This window comes from Apteryx rowi, unplaced genomic scaffold (genome assembly GCF_003343035.1).
Source record: "Apteryx rowi isolate R43461 unplaced genomic scaffold, aptRow1 scaffold_177, whole genome shotgun sequence".
Classification (NCBI taxonomy): domain Eukaryota; kingdom Metazoa; phylum Chordata; class Aves; order Apterygiformes; family Apterygidae; genus Apteryx; species Apteryx rowi.
In genome coordinates, this window is record NW_020448052.1 from 1,174,208 (window position 1) to 1,192,306 (window position 18,099).

The 18,099-nt window shown below is 39.7% G+C and overlaps 1 protein-coding gene across 2 annotated transcripts in view; it reads left to right on the forward strand.

The window, feature by feature from the left end:
• Positions 1-355: 355 nt before the first annotated feature.
• The window catches only part of SLC6A1 (solute carrier family 6 member 1), a 69,014-nt gene continuing 51,270 nt past the window's right edge, over positions 356-18,099 (forward strand). The window contains exon 1 of one of the 2 annotated variants that reach the window (XM_026061185.1): positions 356-406. The gene's annotated coding sequence lies outside the window, so the exon portion shown is untranslated. The remainder of the gene's footprint in view (positions 407-18,099) is intronic. The other variant, XM_026061186.1, reaches the window with a different exon arrangement.

The following is an 18,099-nucleotide window of genomic DNA, read 5'->3' on the forward strand; positions in this document are numbered from 1 at the left end:
GCGCGGTGTGGGCAGCCGGGGCTCTCGTGAAAAGTTGGGGAGGCGGATGGAGCCGTGAGGGGACCGGCCGGTCCCGGTCCCCGGGAGGGGGTGGGGGAGCCGTGAGGGGACCGGCCGGTCCCGGCCCCGGTGGGGGAGGGGAGCCGGGGCTCTAGTGAAAAGCGGGGGGGGGGGCGGGGCGGCGCTGGGGCCCGTCCCGGAGCGTTTGCGCTCGGCAAAGGCGGGGGCCCCGTTTCGGTGAAGATCTTTAACCGCCTCGTCGTAATAAAAAGTTATTTCCGGGAGATGCAGTGTTTTCTCCCTTCTTTCTCGTGAAGTCTGAGCGTTTCCGTGCTCTCGGTCTGTGTTAGAGCACCGGTTTGAAAGCGTTGAAGTGTCGGTCCGGTACTGTATTTCCAGCTTGTTGGTAATGGATTTAAAGGCTTATTTATAATTCCAGTCCGTGTGTTATCTTTGCTCAGTTGCTTTAGAACTCATTTAAACTATATTTTCAACGGAGATGAGTAAACTTTAAAGAAAATCAGGTCAGGAGTAGACTCTGGGCATCAACTCCTTTTCAGGACCCAGAAATCGCTGCAGAAGCAGCATGACCAATTCTCTTTTCATGCACAAAGCTTTGGACTTTAATTGTTTTTTGTTGGAATTTCTGAGAGATACTGGAGCTCATCAGCGAGATGTTTTAGCTTGGTTTATTGAAATGAGTATGGTTTCTAAGCTCGTATTCTTATGCAATTACTCTAGACTTTGAGAGGTTTGACCTTCTAGTAGAGATTGTAGTTATTCTTTTAATAAAGTACAAGCTCTTTCACTTTGCATTTTTATTTTGTAATTATATTGTATTTGTATTTATACTCCTATTATATTTGTATTTATAGAAATGGTGAAAAGGAGGATAGCTGTGAGGGAACACACATGTTAGCTTTTGGGGGGAAGAATAATGTAACCGAGTAGTGACAATAAAAAAGAGGTTCAGGCAGAGTGCTTCATATTTAATATTCTGTACTTGAAACAATGGTGTTAAGGCTCATGAAGTCCTGAGAAAACAACTGACAGAAATATTTATCTTACAATAAATGGGTCAGATGTTATCATCTTCTGTTGAATCCTTACTTCTGTATTGGACAGTTTTGGTTGCTAAGTAGCTATGAATTTCTAATCCCAAAGTAAATGATGTCATAATGACATCACCACGTCCTTTCACTTGATTGATTCTCATAAGAGAACAGTAATGAGATTTGATATACATGTCTCATCTCTTTAATATTCTTCCTCTGCTTCAGGGGATTTCCTGACCTGCCTGGCAAATTCCAGTGAATCGCACTGAATTCTAGTAAAAAGACATTCCTTTTGGAGACAAGGTGGAACATTAAAGGGACAGTGGCTGATCCTGGCTTCATCCAAAGCTGGGGACCTTGGTGGCTGATGTTTTCTGTGGAAATCTAGAAATGAAGGACAGTGATTTAAAGCTCAGAGTTCTAAAATTCTCATGCAGGCACTGAAGTGACTTGAATTGCAAAGGTGCTCAGCTTAAGCTGCTCATACTGACTTTGCTTGGGTATGTGGAACTTCAGCACTTCTAAGGATCAAGTCGCTTAACGTGTGTGAATCTAAATACTTAGGTGGGGCAGGGTGGGAGGGGAACAAAGAAACTATAAACTGGTATCTTCCTTCAGTTACCAAAATAAATTTCAGCTATAATGGAAAATGGGTGAAACCTGTCAGAAATTGCCATGTTAATATTGTGCTAAGAACTGACAGCTTTTTTTTTTTTCCTTCTTCTTAGCTAGGTAGTGTGCTTTAACTGTTGATGAGTTTGCTACATTGTAACAATGAATATTGTTACAGGAAGTTCACTGTGTCAGCAGAGCTCTAAATCTTTAGAGTTTATAGAATCTATAAAAAATTGACATTTTGTTTTTCTTCAGAGATTAAAGGTACGAATGATATCATTCAGTGATGATCAGCGTAGACTGCTAGTTTTTAACAGTTGTTTTTTATCATGTGTATGTTCATATGAGTCTGGCTCTGCATAATTATTAGGCAGTTGTTTTCATGTTAAACATTTTTATTGTGAACATATTTATATGCAATAAGTTTTAAATAATCTTAATATGACTATTTATGTTTTAATGTTTTCTGTGGGTAAATTTCCTTACTATTTCACTGGTGTGTGAAAAGGGAGAAATGAAGTGAATTTTATGTTTGCCTTATAAATGTTGTTTTAATGGGTAGTTTCATTTGGATAAAGTTAAAAGCTGAGTCTGTCTCTTGTAAGATAACATTCAGAGGCTGTATACACCAGTTTCATTTGATTCTTAGACAGCCACAAATCCTGAAGAATATTGTGAGTTGATACAAGTTTCAAAAGTAGATAGTGTTTTTGGGGGGTTTTTTGTTTTTTTTAACGTGGAGCAGTTGGTAGTTAATTTGTATACTGAAAATGCTGTCTGCTGATGTGACACCTCTGTTATTGCTAAAGTACTGCAGCATTAATGGCGTTGTTAAGTATACCAGAGTAGTAATTGAACGTCAGGACTGTGAACAAGCAAAGTAGGAAGGTGGTGGGGGCAGAGGCTTTTGACTCTGTATTTGAATCTATTCACCGTGTGAATGTAATCCAAGCTACTGATGTCAAAAGGAAATTTCTAAGTAATCTTTAAGAATTCTGCGCTCACCATCCTATGTGCGGTTACAAATTTCCACAAGTTTTAGATTCTTTCTGGAATGAATCGAGTATGAACAAGTGATTTGAGGGGGTGGAGGGAAAGTTCTCTCTGAAGAGAATTCTTGGTGACAATTTCTTTTCAAGTTATCGTAGGATTTTCTGCTTACCGTGATTTCTTGTAATTCATGCTTGCACTGAATGTTGGAAATGAAGGATGAATTAGGACTTGGGGACATATCTTGCCTTTCAACTGCATGTTAGACAGTCATCTGTGACATTTGCATGGTTGTGCTTTTAATATGGTGGCACATTTGGTTACATAAAATGCAGAAAGCAATGCACTTCAAAGCCTTTCCGAACGCTTGTAACGGAAGGTTGATGCTGCAGTCCTGACCTTTTGAACAGGCGGTGACAGCGCAGACATGGACAAATAGGGAAAGACACTGAACGCTTCCACTGTCGCGACAGATCTCATTTTAAAAAGACAAGGTCAGTTGTTGCGGTGGCTTAGTAAAACAAAGGACAAGGCAGCAAAGACTCTTGTTGTGCAGATAGCAGTAAGGAGTGCAATCTCTGAATATCTGTTACCTACTCTAAGGCTAGGCTGCCTTCAGATCACCAGTGATTTATGTGGTAGTTAAAAACTAGTGGAGAAGCTTCAGAATTTCTAGTGACTGAGGTGCTCTGTTCTACTTCCAGAAGCATCGTTTTGACTGTTAAAGGATAGCCGGCATTTCAGACCCAATGGGTTTTTGTCATAAGCTCTGTGTGAGAATAGAATGAAATATCAAGTGGATTGTTGCTTTTTCTTTTTTTTTGATTTATGTTTTAAAGGGGAAAATTATGTATATAAAATATAAAGGCAACACCAGCAGTTGGATATTAGAAAGGTGTTTTTGTTCAGTTAATTGGAAGGTAACCTGATGAGAAGATCCAGATGTAGTTGAGTCTGCTTTACTGATTGGAAAATTTCTGCCAGCTTCAGAGTGTGTTTCCAGAATGCAGACGGGGTTTGGTCCCTAATCTGCTACGAAGTAAAATCATAAAAAAAATACACTTATGTGTGTATGTATTGTATCCTCCTTTCCTTTGTAAGGAAATTTGAAGAAGGCAAATCACACAATGTAACGTGAACAACAAATTGTTAGTTTCCAAGAAACCCTGTGGTGTTTGTTTTATAATTGTTCAAGACGTGGCCGACATGCAAACCCACTAATACAGCAGGCGCTGACCACATCCACAACAAAGCTGGTGTAACCTGCAGGTCAGGGGCTAAATGCTGCTGTTGGTTGCACTAGTGTAGCTGGAACTTTAGCACATTTGGGTTTACCCCAGGGGAACAAACATTTAAATTTGAATTCTGTTATTTCCATGTTGCTACTGTGATCAGACTTGAATTTGCAGAAAAACACTTTTCACAATAATTCTGCTTTGTATTGGGTTAATTACAGCTCTTCCATACAAAAGATGCTACAGGGAACCCACAAGGCATAAGTGGTGCAAGTCCTTTGACTTCGGCTGCGATTGATGCACTGTTTTGAGTAATCACTTAGGAGACACCAAAGTCTGGTGTTTGTAGAAATTCTGATATGCCACTGTGACAGGGAAAAAAATCAAGTCCAGATGTAGGCCTTACAAGCTGGTAGCTAACATTACCTATTAGGTATAACGTTAGGTATAAAAAGACTCTCTATTTAAGACTTCAGTTAAATGTATTTAGGTATCAGTTGTTCCAAAATCCCTTTACAGCTCAAAGTCATTTCTGAAAGAATTAATTGTCCAGAAATAGAAGTTATTTAAGAATGATTAGTGTTAAACTTGAAAACTTTAATTTATATCTTTATTCAAGTTTTTCTATTTTAAGAGATGTGATATGTCATTAGCAAGCTTAATGCAGATTTTTTTTCAGTCTGAAATACTGTCTTAGAATAGCCTTTGTATAAGTTAAATCTCTTCTGTGTGAAGTAAGTTTAGTAGTATGCCTAATTGTTTGAATGTTTAATTACAACGAATACTATCATGAAAAGCATACAGAACTGTGAAAAATCAGTACTTCTCATTCCAATTATTTTCATATGCTTCCCAAGTAATGCCTGCAGAGTTTAGGCTTATCCTATAGCTTTACAAAATCATGCAACAAGACCAAAATCTAGGGCAAGAGAAAGCAAGAAAAAGTCCTGTCAGTGGTGAACACATCACAGACCTAAGAGCAGAAGCCAGAAATTGGCTAGCTTAGAAAGTTTTATTTGAAAAATACACTTCTTCAGACCATTACTGATCTATTAACTTCATCAGTAAACACAAACTAAAAATGCATCAGGAAGTTGTCTCAGTCTGATCTTGAGTTCTGCTTATGCAAGAAAATCCATTATTTTTCCTCTCTGAAGTAAAACGGAGAAAGCTAAGGTCAAGATTCAAAGATGCCAGCTGTTTTCCCAGAGAATTTTGCTCAGCATTTCTACAACTTCTGAGGGGTGGGTTTTGGGGGTAGATGCAGGGTTGGTGCAGTTTGTGGAATCGCCTTTCTCCTGAAATGTAATTTAAGTAAAGGGAACATGCCACCATCTCTTCACCAATCTGAGCCCTAGGATTAATTAGCTAAAAATTTGGGGGGTTTTGTGGTGTGTCTGGGGAACTAGATTTGCTTGCTTGTTTTTTTTTGTTTGTTTGTTTGTTTTTGTTTTGTTTCTTTTTGGTTTGGTTTTTCCCCCCTCCTGTAGTGGAGACTCAGTCTGACCACAGATACACTGCTTAATAAGAAACCATTTTCCTCTGTCAAGGAGATATTCCTATTTAACACATCCCTTAAAATTTCTAGCTGCAACAGCTCTGTTTCCCCACTGTACGACTATTTTCTTAGTGGAGCTGAGATGAAATGAGGCAGCTGTTTTAAAAATAAATAAATAAAATAGGAATACAACCTGGCCTCCAGTTGTGGTTACAAAAAGGGGGCACTGTTCAGTATGTTTCTCTCTTCCTTGACTCTGGAGACGCTCGCAAAGCCACACTACCACAAATCCCTATTACTGCACTGATGATGAACCTCGATACTGGCAATTTTGCATGCAGCATCTTTGTTGCGTTCTGTAAGTGCTACAAATAGCAGGAAGGGATAGATAAAATGACACAGATGTTTTAATTATGATTTGATTACAGAGCAACCAGAGGCATCTATTCTGAGGAATATGCAATTAGAGAAAATTTCTAGGACTATCTAACCTTCAGAAATTAAAATTAACTGGGATTATCTGAACTGTGCTTTAATATTACTAAAAGAATATGACTCCTCAACGATTTTGCCTCTCTTGCGTGATGGAACATCTCTAGCTGGGCAGATGGGTCTCAAGGTAACTCAGCGCCATCCTCCCCAGTTGTGTCTACTGGTTTGTTTCTTCCTCTGCTGGGAGATCTGAGATGACCCAGCAGTTCCCATCTTAGTCATATACCTTCCTGGTCCTATACAATGGTGTGACAGAGGACCTGTATTTGAACCATAAGCAAGTGGCCATGTCTGAGCTGAAGCACAAGAGGAAAGGAGGAACAGATTAAGCATTCCTGGATCATGTCTTTATCTCATCGAAGACTTCTTTTTCTTTTATAAAAACTGAGTTCTGCAGTCCCATGAGCAAGAAAACCTATTGCAGAGGTTCCAAGGTGAAGGGATAGGTGAAAAATTCCATGCTGTTTTCTCTTGCAAACTCCTTAATAGCAAAAAAACTGTATGATGAAAAAATGTTAAGCTTCTTTGGGTTTAAGTGATATAAATGTGTTGAACTTAATTCCTTTTTTTTTTTTTTTTTTTTAACTATCTGTCAAACATGAGTGAACCAGAATCTGTCCAAGAGCTGAACAGCAACATGCCTCCGACCTAAAATGTAAAGATACTTAAACCTTATGCAGGCTACATTCTCAGGTAGTAATCTTGCTCTCCTTGCTTTCCTGAAATGAGCTCCTCTATTTGGAGAGGCAGTGTCAGCCTGGAGACTGATACGGGGTGCATGGTTGGCTGAGCAGTGGGTTGCGCTTGCCAGCTGCAGGAACACTGAGGTGTGGGCACAAGCTGTGCGCCTGGGTCGGGAGGCTCTCGGGCCGCAAACAGCGCCATGTACGATGATGACAGTAGCTGTGAACAAGTAATGTCTTTTTAAATATACTTCTCCCCAAGGCTTAGCATATTTATCTACCAGCAGTGGAAACTTCTCTGTTATTTTCTGTAGAACCTAAAGTGTCATTTAAATATGTAGCACTTGGGGCTGAAAAATCCTTCTTCAAATATAGCATCAGTTATACTCCCTGAACTGCAGCTCTCCAGCCTGAAAGAACAGGCTGCTGTGACCTGCCAGGGGCCCAGCTGGGCTCGAGTTTAGGACACAGTGTTCGCTTGAGAGCTAGAGCATGGCTGCAGTAGAAGGGAGAAAGACTCCTACTTAGCAAGCCTCATGGTAGCTGCTATGCCAGCTGCTCACAGAGGCCACGAGAAATTGGCCTCTGTTGGTCCCGATGCTTGGATGCTTCCTGAACGGACCCCACGCACACACATCGCCTTGCTTTTCTCTGTTGCAGTGTTTGTGGGGCCCTGTAGAAAGGAGTGGTTTTAAGAGCAGTACAAGCTTGTTTCATTTTGCACCACTGAGGAGTCGCTGCTGAAAACTGACCTAGCTTTTGACCTTGCTTACCTTCAACAGCGACAGAGGTGCCTGACCTGACCCGGAACGTGGCCTGCGTGGCTGAGGACAGATTGGGTCCAAGACACTTGGAACGTTGCTGTCCTGCCTGAAAATGTGCTGAGCGCAATTCAGCTTAAAGGCAGCTAGAGATCAGCTGTGGTCAGTAGCCTGTTGGAGACTCCTTTGTCAATAATACGGGCATTTGCTAGTATAGTGACTTCTTTATTTACTTTACTGTTTCTCTTTAGAAGCCCTCCAACTTCAAAGCGTTTCTGTTCTTACTGACCCATGTGTACTTCACAGGGATAAAACCTCTAGCTAGCAACTTAGGGGTGATTTGTCAAGGGCTGCTTTAATAAATAAGGTTATTTATTTTCTGCCTGAAATTCCCTGGTTGGTGACCAAGAGAAACTTTGTATTAAGCCGTGCAAAGCATAATGAGGTTGCTGTAATGCTTTGATGTGGAAATGCCTAAATACAAAAAAGGAAATATGGTGTTATTGATAGAGAAAGCTTTCTCAAAGTGTCTGGGGACAATTTATATTAACCAAATGTAGATTATACTATAAAGATTATGAACTTTGATAATAGCCCTTTAAAATTTTCATCAGACAGTATGAAAATGCAAAAATCTAAGTTATTCACTTGAACTGTTTTGCAGATAGTTACAAATGCAAATATTTTTAAACTAAAGATATATCTGATATCAATGATAAAGAGAAATTAATATTACAATAGATGTACAATAAGATTTTGTTTCCTCATGCCAATTACAAAGCCATTCTCCACCAGCAAATTCGCTGAGCTGACTATTAATTTTTCTGGAATTAAGACTATAGTGAACTCTCCCTATATTTGCTTAACTTAATGAAGATGGTTATATAAGCGCTGCTTCCCCTTAGCTGACAGAATTGTATTTCCTGTGCCACTTTTTGCTTTCAGTGTTGTTTATAGGTTAGCAAAAGAGTTTGCTGTATTTTCTGCTTTTCTTCTTGTATCTATTCTTGAGGCTGATTTGCACAAAGTAGCTCTGAGCCATGGCTTGGACACCCGAGATCGTGAAAGCCTCAAATAGCCGCAATAATGGAGCTGGAGGAAGGCTGCTGGTTGCCATGGGAACAGTGCATGTGCCACACAGGATAATGTAACCGCTGTAGTGCAGCGATCTGTGCTGCATATTGATTGCAAGATTGCTTGCATTCCTTATGTATTTCATGCTTTGCAAGGCATGTTCTACCTAGCAAGTGAGAAAAGCTTATCAGCTGGATTAAATGCAGAGAGGTTTTGTTAATTTGGAAAAATTGGCTTTTGCGAGCGTGAGGGGAAGAAGGGGTCAGAAATACTTAGTGTAGCATTAGGTTCATTGGCCTTTCCTTGTTGGGTTGATGGTGTCCAAATTGTTGTGTCAAATCAGACTTAAAGAAGTAGAACTGAGGTGCTGTGGTCAAGTGCCCTGAGTTAAGGGTAACAGCAGAAGGACTTAGGGAGTGGTGCATGCCTTGTGTAGGGTGTCATGTACATCCCCATCTGAACAGGGCTGGATGTGCTTTCCATAGTCTGATGCTGCGATCTATTCCCAGATTTTAGTGATGTGTGCACATGAAAATAAAGATAATACTGTGAAACTCTGCTTACTAGCACTAATGGATCAAAATTTGGTCTAGGTTTCCAGTGGTGAAAGAAGTGCCAACATCACCAGCTTCAACACGGCATCTCTGAAGTATCAGTTCTGGAGGCCCATTTATCCTATGATCTTGTGCTGCTGAAGCTGGACTCTCTATAGAAAATGTTTAATAGATGGCTTGTCATCTGGACGTCTGCACAGTATCACAATTTCCCAGTGTACCTCTTCATTGTTTTTACTGGTGCGCAGCTGAAAAGTTCATTTTTTGTTGAGGAGGGATTTGAGTGATTGAGAAATATCTCACACATTGGCAGCCCTGATGGATGAGTACAGTTACCAGTCACTTCACCAACCCGGGGGAAGAGTTGTGTCAGCAGAGGGAAGATGAAGCCTGTTGTCAAGGGGGGATTGCCCATCTTTGACATGATTTTCCAAACCTGAACATGCAGTTTTAATTTGGAGAAATCGTATGTGAGCAGGTCCAGCTTTGGATCTGTTTGATGGTTTGGGTAGTATAGATCACATAGTAAGGGAGTAGTGGCATTGGACTGATACTCTTAATTAAAGCCATTAGTTTCTCATTTCTTTTGTGACACTTAAACATTTTCTAGGGTTATGTAATAATTCATGGGCCAAATCCTTATTTTTTCTGAAACAAAATTTGCATTGAACTTAGACATTAGACATGGCCTTAGACACCAGTAAGATTCCCACCTAAGTAAAGCCTGACTCTGGCAGTGCCTGTTATTCACCAGTTTGGCTCAGACCTGCCTGTTACACCTCCTTTGAATAGTGCTTCTCATGCATTGTGATCGCTTCTTTGGAGCTGTTACATAAAAGAAGACTGGGACCTCCTGTCAGACGTCCACGGATTAGCCAATTATATTTTCATAATTGTATTTGCATATAATCATAATTATATATTCCCATTGGTACTCTACAGTTCTTATCTTTTCCTCCTGTTAGTTTTTTTCCTGCTGCCATTTGACAATGTTTAAGATGATTGCTTGGATTAAAAAGTGGAAGTCACCCATAAAGTATAAATGTTGCTAACATGATAGGTGTGGTTTTTGTTTCCTGTTTCACAGTGGCTTTAACAACTAGATTTGAGACACGGTACAAAAATCTCTCTTTTCAGTTAGGATAAAAGTGAGCAGACTGAAATCGAATGTCAGTTTTCACTTCTGTTTTGGCTTATGTTGAGCACCCATTTGGAAATGGATCATCACAGTAACAAGGTGGTAAATATGGTTCTGTATGAACGTGTAGTGGTGGCACAGTTAATATTTGTCACTTCTGTTTGTTTCTGGATGAAAAGGACTTTTTTTTTTTTTTTTGAAGAAATACTCAGGCTTTAACTAGAAGCATGTGCCTAGCTATCTGTAAATATACACAGCAGCCTGTTTAGTCTCCCTTGCAGTATTTTGTGGTGGTGATATCTGTGAGTCTATTGCATTGGCTCCAAGGATTTTCAGTATCAAAATGATGTTGCATTTGATAAAGGCTTGGGTTGATTATGTGGTATGATATCTCTTCAACTTTCTTTCTTCTGGAAGCATAAACTACAAGCAGAGTTTGAGAGGCTAGATAATAAACGCAAGTGAAAGATAGGAAATCTGTTCCTGTGATTCTATAGAAAACTGTCTAGGTTACAAAATCTGTCAGTTTTCATGTTATCCCTTAGGTGATTTTTCTTGACTGAACTCTACTGAATCTGAAAGTTGCTGATGATTGTTAAGGTCTTGTGTAGCATTTCATGTGTAGTATTCTGTAAATTTATTGTGTTTAACATACTAAAGGTGTAGGAACTGAGTGATAATATATGATTAACACACTGTACCTAAGTAGATTTAGGGGTGCAAGTCTGCTAAGAAACACAGCCCCCCAGCCCTCCCCTGCCCCACCAAAAATCCTCCAGGGATGAAAAAATCACAAAATTACAGAAGGGAAAACTAAAGCAAAAGCTCTGGCATGTAAAATGGTTGGTGGGTTGAATATAGATAATGTCCTGATTATTCCCTTCTAGATTACACAGGCTGATTAAAATGAAAATTTCTGAAGAGACAGCAGGAAAGTGAGCCAAACAGGTAGTATAGGTCAGTAACTTGAACAGACTACCAACAATTTTTACCAGCTGTAAATCTGGCCCATAATATCTAGGTCTTCTAAGATTCATAGAATAGAGGAAGAGTTTTGCTGTTTATTCAAATACAACCAAATGGAGAGTGTCTTGGGTTTTATCATCCAGACTTCCCTTTTCTCGTGCTGATCCCAGTCTTAAGCCTTCTAGAGAAAGCAGTAACACCTTAGAGGGCATAGATGCACACAGTACAATTTCATCTTCATGGCTGGCTGAAAAAGAGGATTGATGGTTCGGCTTCACAGTAACACTCAGAGGACTGCTTAAGGAAGATTGTTTTCCCACATTTGCATTCAGTTACTCCAAGTATATCAATTTCCATTGAGCATAAGGATGATTTTGATTTTACACAACAGGAGTTTCCAAGGAGGTGCTAAATTTACAAAAGCAGTTGCCAAGGGTCTCCAAGGGACTTGACAGATTTACAGCCTGATGACATACTACCTTTGCAGTCTCAGTGGAAATCTGATTTGATATATATAATAAAGAATTGGAGATGTTCAAGGACAATGTTGAAAAACAATTTAGAGAGGCCATGGAACCTCTTGATTTGTCTCAGTATGATTCTTCCCACAAAAGGGAGTTGAATTGTGACTGGTGGAATTCATTTATTATTGCTTTATCCTTTCAGTATTTAAAATTGAGATTCAGCATTCTATTCCACATTTGTCTTTTCTGAAGGAAAAGCAGATTGCATCAAAATAAATGAATAGTTTATGAAGATAAATTCATGGGGGCTAGGAAGGATGAAATCAAAATTATCAAAGAATGCGTTATATTTTAAAAGAATATGTATATATTAGCCAAGGCAATTTAGTAACGGACAAATATAGGCTTTGGGCATGCTTAGACAGACCTTTGAAAAACCTCACAAATCTGTTAGATAACTGAATTGTTTCTATTTTTTAAAAAATAAAAACACTATTATCTGTAGATCACATGTGCCAGCCCTGGCTGACAGTATTAGCAAGACAACCCTATTTGTTTGTCCTTTTGTTCTTTACATAAGGACTTGCTGCCTCGTCTTCTGAGTAACACAAAAGCTATTTTATTTCTGAGGAACAAATGCTTTCTGAGTAAATCCTGTAAGATATTGGTTTCTTTTCATGAAACCACTATGTTTTCCTTTTGCTGCTATTCTGAAGTTTCAGAAAATTGTAATAGGCTGCATTGCAATGGCAAAGCTGCTTGCGTGGTGATTTGCTTCAGGTTGTTAAAGAAAAGAAAATTGCTGAGAGGTACCTAAGATATGGCAGCCAAATGTATGAATGCCCATGTGCCCGCTACGTGTATTGTGGCAGCTACAGATGAATTCTTTTCATTTAGAGATGCACTGATGCTCCCATTTGTTATAGGTGAGATTGAGGGGAAGGGGGGATAATCGTCCTTCTCTAAACGGTATGTAGATGTTGCCTTGAAGTGCATTTTGTTCAGGCTCCCTCAAAAGCTATTGCAGTTTATTTTTGCTGCAATGTACTGTGGGGATTAATCAAAAATCTTGTATCTATAGTCTGGATTAGCTGCTTGCTCAGTCCATGCAGACAGTCTAGAAATCACGTTGTTGGTGATGGGTAACACTGACAAAGATAAAGATATAGTAAAGCAAGCAAACAGGAAGCCCTCAGGAGACTTGCGAGCAGCTTTCTTCCTGGGTGCCGCAAAGGTGTGCAGATTGAGGACAGCAAAGCTGTTTGCAAATGCTCTCCTATTGTTAAAGCACTGAAGGAGGAAAAATAGCTGTATTTGAGCAAAGATATACTATAACTGTTGTGCTTCCCTTGTGAGTAGAAAGACGTGTAAATAAGGCCACAATGAGAACAAGTAGCATTATCCTCTGGTGTCCTTCTCAGAAAGTTGGTGCAAACTATCAAGGCTGTACTCCCTGCCTGCCCTGCTGCACGGAGGAGGCCAGGGGCTGTTTGGTGCTGTTTGCAGGAGTGGAAGAAGCAATGCTCCTCGGTGCTGGAACAATTGCTACTGGGCATTACAAGAGTGATTACTCTCAGTTGGACACTTTGGGATTAAAGAATGGCCAAGGAACATAACTGTCGGCCCTTGCAGGGTCTCTAAGCCTTTTCCTCCTTCACGCGCTGTCCTATTCCACTGCGTCTGGTACTTTACTGTATGCTAAAAAGCAGATTTGCTGTAAATTTAGCCTTTTCCAGCAGGTGTGGAGTATTGCACTGCTACCATTGAAGAGTCTAGGTTTGAGAGAAGAACCTGCAGCTGAAAAGCTTTGAATAGCAGTAGGTAACAATCACAAATTGCAGGTACCTTGTACTTGTCACCATTTCTTGCTTGCTTCTGGATTAGGAGGAGAAACAAGCAAAAGCTCTTGGGTTGAGGAATGCTGTAGGCTAGGAAAAAAAAAAACATAAGAGTTGCTTGAGAACGAGTCTTGGGTCAGAATGAGGTATGCAAGTGATTATTACACTTAGCATCTGGCATGCATATCAGCATGTCTCGCATCTGAAAGCAAAATGTTTTATCTTCTCCAGATAGCCTTATTCATCAGTGCTGCATTCATTCACTTCAACAGAGAAGAGAATGGCTGGTGTAAGAAGATTCACATGGGTAGCCTATGTTCTGCTCTTGTTATGTTATCAATGATTATGCTGAGCTAGTTTATGTTAAACACGTATAGTGAGCCTATCTGTAGATCTGCTATATTCACTTGTCTTTTCTCTTGGGCTGGAGTGAATAATTAAGATCACACTGCTTTGGTTTAAAAAAAAAAATGCATTTGCTATGTTAGTGTGTAAATTTACTGAAGTATTTATCTTCTGTGAGAGTTTATAACAAAGCCTATTCTGTTCTAGCTATGAATGTTAGTTGTCCAGCAGTATTTCTCCATGACATTGCTATCTTCAAGATGGAGGATCTAAGCATAACCACTAGAAATGAGTGTTCCTCTTCCAGCAGGAAGCTTTTGTAATGGAAATTAGGAAGTTGGAAGGGAAGGCTGGAAATGTGAATGAGAAAACCTAGCGACTTTTGCAAAAAGCCGTAGTTCCACTGACCTCAATACAATTATAGTAGTGGACAATGCCGTTCTGTGTGTTTAGGCATGGTTCTGGAGCACGTAAAATGTTGACTTGGAGGTAACTGTGCTGCTGTGACTTGTTGGGGAGAGGATCCCTATTCTCACCAGGAAAAATGAATTGGTTATTGTCCTCTCTGGAGGTTATGTGTCATGAAAGAATGCTGCTTCCATTTATTTTTGATGAGATGAAGTCAGGCTCACCTACCAAATGTCACTGTTGCTTCCACAAACTATTTATACTTCTAAAATGGCAAACTAAAAGAATCTGCATTCAATTTAGAGCAAGGTTCTGTATTTCATTTGAATATTGATGACAGCTTGCTTAAAATCTGAGGTGAAACTCCTTCACTGGTTGGATGTGTAGAGGAGTCTGAAATGCAAAATATTCCAGTGAATGATTTGTGTCTGAAGATGTCTGAACTGTCTTGCAAATAAATGTCTCCAGCTTGATGGTTTATTTCTAGGGAACTTTATTTAGCAGGAGCATAAGTTATTGCTGCCAAGATTCACAGTTTTTGTGGAAGATCTACTACAGGACTAAAGATTTCCTTTGTTTACGGAGAGAAAATTAAACCCTTCAGGCTGTTGTTTATAGCTGCTGACATGTGATAGAACAGAACATGCCTTTGCTTGTGAAATCTTAGGTTGGTGTCTTTATAGGGGAGGGGGACTCCTCAGCGATAGCTTACAGCTGACACTTTGTCATCTTGCAACGGTAAACCCTGAAAAAAGCTGTTGTATGCACTGGAGTATGTTATGCATAGTAAGAACTGAACACCGAAAGAGTTAGAAGTGGTAGTTTGTATTCAGTAGCTGAATTATGCAAGGTATGGAGTGCTGCCTTACATGTGGAACATTCTCAGTTGATGATTTTTTTTTTTTTCCACCTGCCCTAATAAAAGGCCTCAAGATTTGGTCCAATAGATCTTAAAAATTGTAGTGCTATTTGTGGATTTGATTGGCAGATGTAATCCCTTTCCTTCTCTCTTCTACGTCTTTCCTTTCCTAGTCTGCCAGCCTTTAGACCAAAACATAATTAAATCTAGTCTTTCAGAACTGACTTATTTAAAATAGTGAAGGAGATGTTAATCATTTAGGATACAATTTTTCGTAGAAGCCTAAATAGAATAGACACTTTAATCCCACTAAAATATGCACGTATGTATTTTTGGCTCCTTTGTAAAGTACAGCCATATTGTTTAATATAATCCAGCAATGATATCTTTATTGACATTCTCTTAATGACATGTACATCTTTGACATTCCCTTTAGAAAAATTATGAACAAATTGGAGATCATATGTTGTTTAAAAAATCCTATTATAGTTCCTTCTTGTCTATTTCTTATTACTAATATATAAATTTTACTATTCTGTACTCTTCCATAGCATCAGAGAAACCAGTTTTCCTTGGTTTCCCCTTACTTTTTCACTGAGTAAGTGGTGATAATCATTGCAAACAACTTTTTCTTTTTCTGAACAGACTCCCAAAAGCAGACCTGACCATAAAAATGTACAAAGTAACATCAGTCTCTCTAAAGAAGTGTGGCAAAATCAACGATAAAGGCAAAGTTTGCCTTCTTAAAGATTATACGAGTCTTGCCACTGAATATACCTCTCCAGTAAGGTTTATTGTGGAGTTTGATACACATACTGGTGTATTCCTATGCAACCTGATAAATAGTGGCAACAGGTAGCCATGTTAAAGGACACACAGTTTGGGGATAGCAATGACAGAAGCATAAAACTAGGGATATATTAATGCAATCTCTCCCATCCTGGTTGGAGGAGCTCAAGAGAACCGTTACGTGAGTAGAAAATGATATCTGGAGTTTATTTTCTCTATTTCAAATACATATATGTGTATGTAGTGAGGATATACATGTATGTATGTATATAGTAAGGATGGGGTGGGTCTTGGATTTGAGAATTTATTCTGCCTTTCTGGGTGGAAATTGAGGGCTTGCTTTTATTAAGTGCTGAACATCCTCAGCTTCCACTGGGAGCCACTAAGACCGCAGCTGTCTTAGTGAAAGCATTTGAGCAGAATATTGCCTGTTACTTCTACCAGTGCAGTAGCCCTGCCTAGGGCACATCATGTGAATTTTTGAAAGAACTGGTGGAAGAAAAGAATTGGGTGGTGGCGGTGGGAGTTGTTGTTATGTAGCTATTATGGAAGGGTTCAGTAGGAAGTGGCCAGGTTAGAGCTAACCAAGCCTTCCCACATGGATACGATCTTGGTGAAATGATTTCAAACAAGAAGAAATTCAAGATGGGACCCTTCCTCCCCTGTCCTCGCCTGCCACAGCTCTACTCGTACCCTGGAGGGAGGTTTCCTTTGGGTGCTCCATGGCTGCCTGCTGTTTCTCTGCTGAGAATGAGTTTCCTACTGCTTATCAGTAGCAAGGCCTAGGTGCGTAACTTCTCAACAGCGGCTCCCTGAGGGTGAGGAAGGTATGAGGTGAGAATGGACTGCTCGTAGTGCAAGGCAGTTGTTCCCTGAGTCAGTCTAAACCAGTTAAAATTACTTGGCAACATTACAAGGCATGTGAAAACTTAAGTGAGAAAAGCTGCAATGCTTGGGCCCGGTGCTTCTTCCCCCTCTCCCAGGATCTCTGAGCAGTGTGCCATCTTCAGAGGTATGTCAGGCAGCACTGGATCTCGTGGTACGCGATCATAGAAAGTATAGATCGGAAGGGACCTCTGGAAGGCATCTAGTCCATGCATGTGTAGTGTGTGACCTGATTTTGTTATTTGTCTACATTTGAATGGCTTATGCAAAAATTGGAACAAATCAAGGAATTACATGCATTTTACTCAGGTTGCTCACTTAATCTGCTTCTTTCAACTTGGCCGCTGAAAATAGATTTTACTCCTATAGGGAGATGCATGTTTCTCTCCTTACTCTAATGACTTTATAGCATGGCACTCCTTTCTTCCCCTCCCCCCCCCCACCCCTTTTTCCTTTTTTTGATGTTTAGGTGTATCAAAACTTGTTCCATTTAGCCAAATGCCCTTTCCCTGCAAGGTAAAATGGACTCCCAGTGGAAGCTGAGGATGTTCAGCACTAAATAGAAGCAAGCCCTCAATTTGCACAACAGTTTCTAAAGGTTGGAAATGTATTTGGAGCAATTCCATTATGACAGATTTATATTAGCTTGGAGGTAAATCAGAGAAGGAAAGAACACTTTACTGTGTCTGTGTTATGTGGAGATGAGATCTAATATTTTTAAGTGAAGAAAGCTAGCTTGTTTTGCCACCTTTGTTATTTTAATTGTGAGCTCATTTGGGACCATTGGCGTGTAATTCCTTCCATGCATTATTCTCGGGCAGTTCCTTTCTCCTGGTTAACGACTGGAAGACATGGCTTCAGAAGAACTAGGATGTGTTGCCCTTATTCAGCATTGTGCAACATAGATATATTTTCTTCCTGAGAAAAGATGCAAGGAATCAGCTACCATCTAATAGGCAGAAGCAGATTTTTTTGGCTTTAGGAAAATAGATGCATTTTAGAAAGAAAGTGGTTAGTAAAGAATAAATAAATGTGTAGGAATGTAAATCATAGCTTTATCATTTAAACCCAGGTTTTATGGTATTGGATTCTAGGAAAAATAAAAGAAATAATCATGTGTGTGTGCGTGTGCACGTGTGTTGGGATGAACAGGTGCAGCAATTGCTTTTGAAACGAGTCCAAGCAAGTAACACTAAGTCCTCATTTTACACCTCACTGAATGCTGCGCAAAGAGCAGAACTTCCCAGCAGCCTAAGCAGATATAATTCCATTGATGGCTTTGGCGCTGAGCCTATTCACTTAAATCAGTGGAGTAACATCCACTCATGCCTCAGTAAACAAAACCTATTATATTACATGAGATAGTACTTGTTTTTGGACAGTTCTCAGTCTTTTTAATATTCTTCCTTCCAAGGTTAACTCTCTACTCCCAAAAGAGCTTTTACTTCTT